Below are 10,600 nucleotides of genomic sequence, written 5' to 3'. Positions count from 1 at the left end.
TATCAATCATCGAATTGAGGGACCCCATGGAGGGAAACCTGATTCCTCGTTTAGGATGTATGAAGACACGCAATGCAATCCATAGACCGCATTTTTTTTTTTAACTCACACGAGCATCCTCGTTAAGCTTCGTATCGCGTGACGTTGGTCATTAGGATCCCTTGGGGAAAGAAACAGTGAGAGAAAGAGAAAGAGAAAGGATAAAGGGAGAGAGAAAGAGAAGAAGCAAAACTATTTGTTGTATCCAAGAAAGTTCACAAAGTTTAATAATGCGCAAGAATCCAGCGTTTAACATAATACAAGCGAGTATCCAACAACGAGAAGATCATTTCGATCTTGTTAAGGGGGCATTAAAGTCTTTACGAAATTAATTTTAAGAACTTCTTTTTTTCGCTCGTTTCCGTAGTCAGTTGAACGAAGTTCGTGGAGTGTATATTATTGCGCACGGAGCAGTAGCAGCGGGTTTAATATCACTTCCTTCGTGGACCGAGAAAAAAGGAGCCGATGGGACAGTTAGAAATAACACTTTGAATAATTTAGCACCTAACAGGAGATTTCTTTCGCGGAAAACGAATTTCAGTGGCTTTAATTCCGGCTCCGGGACAGAACTTGCCAGAGAAGTTTCCCGTTTCGGAGCTAAAGTTGTAGCAGGGGTGAGAACGGCGCGCAGCCCGACTGTGCTTTACAAAATTACCAAATCGAAACGAACGGCGTCCATGTAAAATTAACGAGACGCCCAATAAATTTTTCAATTTTATTCAGAGCTCGCCGCTGTATTCACCGGCTGCTGCAATTTATTAATGAACTGAGGAATGCACGAATCCTTCGGTTATGCAAGAACGAGATAACCGCGGATAAAAATTGTTAAGATAATTGGACGATCTTTTACACCTGGAAGCGCTGCTTAAGATGGTAATATATGTATATTAATAAAACATCAATGCAAATATTTCGGATGACGAACTGATCGCAAAATGTAAATTTTGAAAGTAATAGAATACACTGTTTATACGTAACGAATGACAAATTATTTGTAACACTTTATGTGCCAGCAGTTTTCTAATAAACAATTCATAATTAAAAATCGACAGTGGACATTTTCTTAAAATATCGTCCAGAAATAGTAACAATTCTATCCATAATTGAACAAAATATTGGGTTGGCAACTAAGTAATTGCCGATTTGTTCAATGAAATAAAAAGTTCTTTTTACTTGGAATGAATGTATTTTCCATTTTGTTCGATGACCTTTTGCCATCTCTCTAACAACTTGAAAATTCCACGCTCGTAGAAAGTCTGATCCTTTTCGGCCAAAAACTGAGTTAAGTGAGATTTTACAGCGTCATCGTCATTAAAAGTTTTACCACGAAGGGAGTTGTCCAGGGATCGAAATAAGTGGTAATCCGATGGCGCGAGATCAGGGCTATATGGTGGGTGTAACATCGATTCCCAACCAATATCCAACCATTTTTGCCGAGTGGACAAAGACGTGTGCGGCCTAGCATTGTCCTGCTGGAAAATGACACCTTTACGATTGACCAATTCTGGTCGCTTTTCCTTGACCGCTGCATTCAATTTGTCCAGTTGCTAACATTCACGGATAATAAAAAATAACATAATAATAATAATTTTATAATATGACATTCACGGATATCATAAAAATGGGAGTGAGAGACATCTATAACTGAAATCGGCAATTACTTAGTTGCCAACCCAATAGTTGGATTAATATTACGTAATAACTGCTTCTGATATTGTCATCGAAAGTTTTGTTAACCGTTTAGTGATTTCTAGTAATAATATGAATGTTATTTCGTTTTTTTACACTTTCACGTAAATCTAGGCATACAATAAATATAAACTTCCATTTTCTTCTAAGTAACTGTTACAATCCAAAATGATCTAATAATGTTTAATGGACATTCCATAAAGAAAGTATTACATTCGGAAGATGTGAGTAGACAACGGAGAAAGTAGTTAGGGCGACTGTGTCTACTAATAGTGTATTAAGAAAACGATGTAAAAGAATAAACTGGTTGAACTCGAAAATCCTAAATGTAATGGAGAAGTTGCTTAGCTTTTAAGAGAGACGAGTGGGAGGAGAGGAAAAAGGGAACAGGACGAGCGATGCTAATTTTCCTGGAGCTCCAGAAGAACAAACTAAGAGAAGACGGAGATCCTAGAGCGAATGGAAAATTGCTTAACATTTAGGGGAGGTGGGTGGAGGGGAACGATGGGAAAGGATTCAGGGAACTGATGGTCGAAAGTGTGTTAGGTTGTAGGAGATACTAATGCGTTCGAGTTAGACTTCAGGGAGGACGTGAAGCGTTAACCGAACTCCAATCGGATTAACATACTAATGGTTCTCGGTTAAGCCAATTCTGAAACTTTCATTTCGGCCGGCCAGCAGGAGTCGAACAACTTTTCGTACGGAGTCGCGTGTCTTATTCGTCGATTTCTTTCGTCAGAATTTCAATGGCCTTCGACTCGTGTTTTTCTTTATATGGTAATGCGAACAACGTTGCTCCGCTTATTTCCCGTGAAACTGATCGAGATTGACGCGCGACACTCGCCGTCTGCACGTGCACGGTGCAGCTGCAGTAATAACTTTTGGAGTTCCAATGTGGCACGGGTCGTTGCATTATTTTTGCGACGTGACGGCAGACACGCGGTGATGTCTGATGATTTTGCCGGTTTGTAATTTAAACTTCGCCGTGCTACGTCCACCTTTTTTCCCCCCGATAAATTGGACTGTTAACTGAACGCGGAAACAGAATGCAGAATGTTTTAATAACAATCGCAGCCAGTGAATTGAGTTACAAATAACGGTTCCGGCATGTATCAAAAACTTCAAATAACGAGCGACATAAATTCTCCGGCACACTCTGACGATAATGTAATTTAAATCAAATAAATTCTATAATATATTATATTAATGTTGATTGGAACGCGCCATATATGACGATTTAACATTCATTGTCCATTGTCGTAAGTGAGCAGCTGACTTAATTTTTATTCAATAGCCGGACGACTAGGAATGAAAGTTTGTATTAAATATAAATAAAATTATCACGTTTCCTTATTTAAAACGTATTCTCTATTCGTTTTACTGTAATAGCTTTAGGATATTGAACTGAAGCGCACAAAAAATACAAGAGGATTTGTGGCTTTCGCAGATTGGAATTAAAAATTGAAAGTGCCCAAAAATACGAAGTCAAATAAAGCACATTAACTCGTGCAGTCAATCAAGATCATGAATTTTAAAAATTGATGGTGAAATGAAGCTAAATTGGTAATTGGATATTGCAAATTATCTGATAAATTACGTATATTGTGTTTCAACATAATTCCATAAGCTGCGTATCAGAAGGAAAATAGTATTAATAATGTCTGTCATTTATTTTTATGAACGTATACATCTCTTCGTTACTTGTAGGCATGTAGCATTGTATCAAATGACATACAATTTTCATTAAAATATTGTAATTTCATGTTGTAATATCAATATTATCATATTAATATCAATATTGTAATATCATATTGTAATTTCATATTCGTATTCTATTCACTGTCAGTAAAAAATTATCGTAATTCAAGAAATTACATACCTATTACTATTAACTATTCTATAAGCTTACAAAGTTTCATCGACTAAAGTTTTCTGTTACAGCTCGATCAACCGACATGGATCGTTTCCTTTGAGAAAGAATTGCATTAAATTCTGGCGCGGTGGCATAATAGCTTATTACAGAGTAAAAGGGCGCGAGAAAGTGAGTTTAATGCGGAATTAATTAATTCTTATAGAATCACGAGCTCAAAGGACTAATTACGTATTATTCATCGCGATCGTGTCATTGATAAAAATAAGAACTCGGTTAGTAAATGTGTCATAACTTCCACAAGAAATATACGTGCTCGATTTTTAAATTGCCAGCTTCACCCGAAAGCATTCATAAAACTTGATATCATAGTTCGTTATCTTTATGCGTACCGCATGGGAATAGTCACATTATTTTATGACTAAAATCATTAAATCCTTAATAACCTTCTCTAGCTGTGCAGAATGAATTTTCTCTAGTCTTGAGTAATACTTCAACCACCGTGTTTCATGAACAAATTATTTTAAAAGATCTGTCATTTTAGACTCATTTGGAAAGCTATTCACCACAGCATTGACAAATCGATTCTTTTCCTGAGTTTTTAGTAAAAATATTAGCTCAAGTATTAAATCAATAAAACCGATCAGCAAAAAGTCCGACAAAATATCGCTTCAAGAGACACATTAACAATTCTAATGTTTTGTTGTTACTGAATCGCCGATCATTATGTAAAACAAAAACTCTCCACTTTATTTGCAACAAACAGAAGTTGAATTGCAATTTATTTCACCTCTTAAGTATTTTAATCATTATTTTTAATTATTTTAATAATTATTTTAATAATGTTATAACAATCTTAAATTTGTCTAATATTTTTGCTGCTTTGCGTTTGATCAATCTATTTTTGTTATGAATTCATACAATCCACAGTTTACTGCACAACTTGATGCGTGACTGGATGCACAGATCGATCAAGCACGTAAATGTTATCCAATTCGATAATAACTACCGCGATAACGAGACATATTTATCCCATTTGCAACATTTAATTACAGAAAAAGATATCTTCATAATGTTCTAAGAAAACTTGACTTAACATATCCTGTACATACGACATTTTTTTCATAACTAGTACAACCTCAGGTCTGTCAAATTCCAGTTATGGTAGAGGTACTACATTCTTCGTCTACTTTCTGGTAGTACATTCTTTTACCTAAGCATTTTTAATTCAAAAAACGAAATTCTTCATTTTTGGTTTCTCTTCGAGGATACTATTACCATCGTATTTTTTTCTTAATATTTTTTTTATTAAAGAAGCACTAAACACGATATAATTACGAATATAGATAATTACATTGTGTGACGAATTGAGCTACAAAACTTGAATCGCTAACTGCACAAGTACAGTAATTTCTCTCTAATTCGCGCTCAGATTGCACACAAAAATATACAAGTTGGAAAGATGAGAGGCTCATTTTTATAGTTACCGATTGTCAAAAACTATAAAAACGAGACGCAAGCCTCGAATAATCGTATCTCCTCTTCCCAAATTGTCCATATTTGTGCGCAATCTGACCGCGAATTAGGGAGAAATTACTGTATTTTGTAATCATAATTCGCAGCGTGTTTAACGTTTCGATTGTCGCGCCAACAATGTCATCATAAAATTAAGACATCCCGTTTCATCAAATTAAACGAAATTTAACCCGTCACGGTAGAGATCTTTTTGAAGAGAATACTGTATAAAGGGAATACTCTGTGCGTCCCAAGAAAGTTTTCTCATGCATTATCAATAGTTCTCAGTGAAAAAGTCTAGAAAAATTACTTATTTTTACAGTTGTTACATGGGAATCCCCTGCGGGGAGGTCAAGGGGAAGGCTCGTTGGTCCGCAGGCAGGAAGCTTCGCCATGGCATAAATCTGCAAAGAATTCGTGGTCGTAATGAAGCCATGCGGCGAGAAACCCCTTTGTAAGGACGATATTACAGAGCACGGCCGGACTATGTAACTTTCCTAATCTAGCCTTTTCATACGGTCTTTTTCATCTTATGCGTAGAATAAGCGCGTTTAATTCAAGCTAACCTCACTCCACCTCGATGTCCCGGTATTGTATTTTCAGGGAACACGTTACAGGGTTGGACAAGGACCGGCTTGCGGGAGAGGAGGAGTCGAAGGGATGTAGGTGGCTTGCGATAATATAAAGCTCGACGTCTCGACCGTGGAGGTCCTCTCGGTCACAAAGAGCTCCGGATTTACGTGGCAGCCTTGATTTACCTGATGGTCAGGCATAGAGCTACTGAGGCCAATCACGTCGCGCTCTTATCGGAAAAGCAAATTGCTACTGGCCGACAACCACTCTCTATACCATACCTAATTATGGACCGTAATTACCTCGGGGTAAATCAATTAACATACGGATCGACAGATACCCACGGTTATTCTTGATGTATTTCCGTGGCAACGGGTCTCGCCCAACGGTTCTCGTCAGCTCGTTTATGAGTTATGCTAACGCCGTTTCAATGCGCTTCTTCCTCCGCGGCTCAATATATTTGACGTACCGTATTTCGAAATAATTATTGCATATTACTACGTTTGATATAAAATAGTTGTTCTCCTTCCTGAGGATTGAAATGGAATTGATCCAAAAATATATCGACAACTAACGATTGAATTATTACCGATAATCGACAATTGTAATTAACGATTACATTCGATTTAATTATTAACCACAATCAACGCAATAATAACCGCAAATATTACTGCCAATCATTAATGGTAATTAACGATTACATTCGATTTAATCATTCATCACAATTAACGTAATAATAATCGCGAATATTACTGCCAATCCTTAATGGTAATTAACGATTAAATTCTTTACAATTGATAAGTGACGACTGAAGTATTCTCCCCCCACCCTCTATCCTTCCCAATACAAAAAATGTAATAAAATAAGGACCATGATGAAGACAATTCTCAACGGAATTACGTCAAAATATCATTCCAGTTCCCTTCAAAAATTAAAAATTATCAATTGTAACTTTCAATCAACGACTGACCATCACGTTCGCCAATCAATTAATAAAATCGTCGACTTTCCAGCGATTAACGCCTTAATTAAAAATTTCAATCGATTGATGCATCGATGTCGCATCGATGGCTGTGTCATTAGCGAATGGATTCAGTGAGAATTGTTTATATCGTGTTGATTCGATGTGCTTCTGGGATGTTGTTCTTCGAACGAAACTTCCTGTTTTCTTAGATAGGTGAAATTGTTTGCACTTATTTGTAATAATTGAAGTTGCTTGTACCTTTTTTATAGTCGAAGTTGCTTGCACTTATTTAGAATATTATTTATAATTGTAAAACTTTCACATTAAGTAAACAATGTTACTCATAATTTGTGTTTTTCAATAAATCGTTGTTATGCGTGGAACGTCATAAAATTCCAAGTTGCTGTAAGCTGTAACAGAGGAAACGAGCGATTGTGAAAAGAAAATCTTGTGAAAAGAAAATCTTGTAAAACCTAACTGAACGCTTAAGGACAATTTCGATGAATAACCTTGTTTACGCGAACCCAGATTGTCGTGCATTATACAGAAAGTTGTGTCGCGAAATCACTCGCTTTCACCTTGTTTTCATTTCTCTTCTAGTTTTGCATGTTATTTGATTACTAGATTGTTGTACTACTTTCGCGCGCAGTGTGTATTTTTCCAATTACGCTTATTGTTAGCTCATTGTATCCTTTTGCAGTCACTTTGTCATCGCCAATCAGCTAATTATTGTACCAACGATGAAGCAGAGACAATGATACGGGAATAAAGGGAAACCAAACAAACGGCGTCTATTGCTCTACATAATCGCATCAGTTCGAACTGATGTAGAGGTAGTGGAAGGAAACAATGATTGACGATAAATCGATGACATAATTGCACTATCCCCTTTAATACTTTGAACCAAGGAGTTTTAGACAACAAAAAGGCGCATGTTGCACAGAAACTTTACTCTTATATTTAACAACGATCGATGCAATTTAAATCGCTGCGCATCACCTAATTTTTCTATAATTCTATCATGCTCCAAAGAGTTAAGCGCGATGCTATTATCGTTGGATGCACGTACAAAAGAACAGTATCAACGAAACATTTTATATAATCAGATGTTCAGGACACATTAAATCGTATTTAGAAATTCTGTTCGATTTCAATAGAGGCGGAAAGCGATTTCGTTCGCATTGTTGGCTTGTAAAATATTAAGCATTTAACACGCGATTAGCAATTATTGCATAAATTAGGTCGCGCGTTCGCTGAATCGATTGTTTCGACATCAAAGTAACGCAGCCCCTACCACGCCCCGCGATTCTTCCCTTTCTCCACGCTTTAATTAATTTGCCGCCGTCACCGGGCAACACCGTGTGCCTGTCGACGACCAAACCAGAGATACAAGAGAAATACTACCACCGGCCGCAACCAATGAACTGTCAGCTGTCGGTTGTCACTGACCAACGTTTGTCAACAGCTGTCAACGGGATATCAGGAGGACGGCATCAACAGGATGCCGCCTTCGACCCTTTGACGGACGCAACTAAATTGCATGCTGCGCATCCTTAGCGCGCGGAAGCGTCAATTTTTCGGTTCAGAGATCGTGTACATGAGCAAATTTTGTCGACGGGACACCGGTACGCCGCGCTGCTTTCTAGAAATACGTTCGACAATCCCGTGAAAAGTTCGCATATTAGTCGGCTCATGAATAATTCCGCGGTGACGCGTGTGACGCGTGACGCAAAGAAATCACTGAACTATTATCGTTAAATATAATTCCGTTATGATTGCCATTGACGTTTAAATTGATTTGATTTCATAGGAATCAAGTGGCAAAACAAACACGTTTCAACCGGTTAACCGAGTATGATGAAATATTTCGTCTCAACAGAATGACAACTCGGATGGATTTTTTGTATCGTGCAAACTCTTAAAAGCATTACATTTTGCGTTGTGCTTACCCATTGAAACTTAACGCGATACATCGAATTTGCATCGTTTAGCTTATCACTCCACTGTAATGTTTTCTGTATGTAATAGACTAACGGTGTTAGGATATGCTAAAGAAAAAATATATTTTTTTTTTATATTATATTATATTATATTATATATATAATATATTTAATAATTGCGGAAGAATTATTTCAATTTGTTTAATTTATTCTTTGTACATTGGAAATAATTAATTTACATATTTTGTAAATATGTCATAAAATGTTTTGTCAAAATAAATAATCGACAAATGAAAAGCGATTTTTGTACCACTTCTCACTTCGAAAAAAATACACATTCTGATACAAGTTGAACAGAATATATATTATTATTAGAATATATTATATTATATGTTTTATATATTATATACAGGGTGTTTCACAATTATTTTAACAGCCGAAAATGAGGGGTAGCTGAGGTCATTTGAAGTCACTTCTTCCTTTGCGAAAATGCAATCTGCGGCTTTGTTTACGAGTTATTAACGGAAAACACTGACCAATGAGAAGTGACGGCGCGAAGTTCGAGAGCCCGCAGCACGGGGCTTTGACAGATGGTCGGGACGGACTCGAGCCGCGTTCGAAGTATTGAACAAATCACGAAGCCAGAACTTTCCGGATTTTTTTACTACGTAACAGTGATATTTTTAAGAAAAACGCTGTTCACCTTTACTTTAGAACGTCTGAAGAATATTTACTAATTTTTCGGACCCGAAATAGTAAGTAATTTAACCGTGACGGCCGTTTTAATTTTCTAGTGTGCATGACACCTCGTGTGTAACATATGAAATTTTTAAGCAAGGTGTACAGTGAAGATTAACAAAGCATGTGTCCGAACACAGTTCAACGAATGACTCGCAAAGCTAATTTAATAAATAATAATCGTGTTAAAGGACGTAAGGGATATGTTCATGCACGGAAATGTGTGCAGGGTAGTGCATTGACCTCGTACGATGTCAAGGTCATGTCAGGGTTACGTCAAGGTCATGTCAAGATCATGCCAAGGTCATGTCAAGCTTATGTCAAGGTCATGCCAAGGTTATGTCAAGGTCATGTCAAGGTTATGTCAAGGTCAACATATGAAATTTTTAAGCACAGTGTACAGTGAAGATTAACAAAGTACGTAAATGATATTTAAATTTAAATAATTCCGTGTCCGAACATAACCTTGACATAACCTTGACATGACCTTGACATAACCTTGGCATAACCTTGACATAACCTTGACATGACCTTGACATTGTACGAGGTCAATGCACACATTTTCGTGCATGAAGTGGATTTACAACTAAGTGGGTGAGTTTCTTATTGATAATATTTTTCATACTTCTCTAACAAACATATTCCTTCCGTCCTTTAACACGATTATTATTTATTGAATTAGCTTTGCGAGTCATTCGTTGAACTGTGTTCGGACACATGCTTTGTTAATCTTCACTGTACACCTTGCTTAAAAATTTCATATGTTACACACGAGGTGTCATGCACACTAGAAAATTAAAACGGCCGTCACGGTTAAATTACTTACTATTTCGGGTCCGAAAAATTAGTAAATATTCTTCAGACGTTCTAATGTAAAGGTGAACAGCGTTTTTCTTAAAAATATCACTGTTACGTAGTAAAAAAATCCGGAAAGTTCTGGCTTCGTGATTTGTTCAATACTTCGAACGCGGCTCGAGTCCGTCCCGACCATCTGTCAAAGCCCCGTGCTGCGGGCTCTCGAACTTCGCGCCGTCACTTCTCATTGGTCAGTGTTTTTCGTTAATAACTCGTAAACAAAGTCGCAGATTGCATTTTCGCAAAGGATGAAGTGACTTCAAATAACCTCGGCTGTTAAAATAATTGTGGAACACCCTGTTTATTATACTATATATTACAATATATTATATTAGCACTTGTCCTATCGTATTCTTTAAATAAATTGTTTCTTCTTCGTAAAACAATGAAATATTTCGTATGAATTTGAATATTTGC

Source organism: Megalopta genalis, chromosome 8, assembly GCF_051020955.1.
Source record: "Megalopta genalis isolate 19385.01 chromosome 8, iyMegGena1_principal, whole genome shotgun sequence".
NCBI classification, from domain to species: domain Eukaryota; kingdom Metazoa; phylum Arthropoda; class Insecta; order Hymenoptera; family Halictidae; genus Megalopta; species Megalopta genalis.
The sequence above is the reverse complement of the archived record's forward strand: the minus strand, read 5'-3'. Positions refer to the sequence as shown.